Here is a 1,327-nt window from a genome sequence, read left to right as displayed (position 1 = left end):
GTGGGGGGGGGGGCAGACATAGACACCCCCGGTGCCGCGCGGGTGACAGCGGTGACAGCGACGCGCTGTTGGTGACGCGGTGGTGGTGACACGTGACAATGACGATGGCACGTGGGTGACAGGGCSGCGCCGCCCCCTCAACAGCCTGCGCCGTGCCGTGGTGGTGACAGTGACACGGTGACAGTGTCATGGTGACACAGTGACACGGTGACACAGTGACACGGTGACACGGTGACACGGTGACACAGTGACACGGTGACAGTGACATTGTCCCCCCAGGACGGCGCCGCCCCCTCAACAGCCTGCGCTGCGCCGCGCTCTGGTACGAGGCCCACGGCCACCGCTGTCCCTGGGTGACACAGAGACACAGGGACACAGGGACACAGTGACATGGCGACACAGTGACACAGTGACATGGTGACACAGTGACACAGTGACACAGTGACACGGTGACAGTGCCATTGTCCCCCCAGGACGGCGCCGTCCCCTCAACAGCCTGCACCGCGCTGCGCTCTGGTACGAGGCCCACGGCCAGTGCTGTCCCTGGGTGACACAGTGACAGGGTGACCCAGTGACACAGTGACATGGTGACACAGTGACACAGTGACACGGTGACAGTGACATTGTCCCCCCAGGACGGCGCCACCCCCTCAACAGCCTGCGCTGTGCCGTGGTGGTGACAGTGACACGGTGACAGTGTCATGGTGACACAGTGACACAGTGACACAGTGACACAGTGACACGGTGACAGTGTCATGGTGACACAGTGACACGGTGACACAGTGACACCGTGACACAGTGACACGGTGACAGTGTCATTGTCCCCCCAGGACAGCGCCGCCCCCTCAACAGCCTGCGCTGTGCTGTGGTGGTGACATGACACGGTGACAAGGTGACATAGTGACACAGTGACATAGCGACACAGTGACATAGTGACACAGTGACACGGTGACAGTGTCATGGTGACACAGTGTCATGGTGACACAGTGACACGGTGACACAGTAACATGGTGACAGTGCCATTGTCCCCCCAGGACGGCGCCGTCCCCTCAACAGCCTGCGCTGTGCCGTGGTGGTGACAGTGACACGGTGACAGTGTCATGGTGACAAAGTGACATGGTGACACAGTGACATAGTGACACAGTGACATGGTGACAGTGTCATGGTGACACAGTGACACGGTGATACAGTGACACGGTGACAGTGTCATTGTCCCCCCAGGACGGCGCCGTCCCCTCAACAGCCTGCGCCGCGCCGCGCTCTGGTACGAGGCCCACGGCCACCGCTGTCCCTGGGTGACACAGTGACAGGGTGACACAGTGACACA

The sequence above is a fragment of the Nothoprocta perdicaria genome, unplaced genomic scaffold, assembly GCF_003342845.1.
Source record: "Nothoprocta perdicaria isolate Ctin4 unplaced genomic scaffold, notPer1 scaffold_847, whole genome shotgun sequence".
NCBI classification, from domain to species: domain Eukaryota; kingdom Metazoa; phylum Chordata; class Aves; order Tinamiformes; family Tinamidae; genus Nothoprocta; species Nothoprocta perdicaria.
This window is presented reverse-complemented; position numbering follows the sequence as displayed.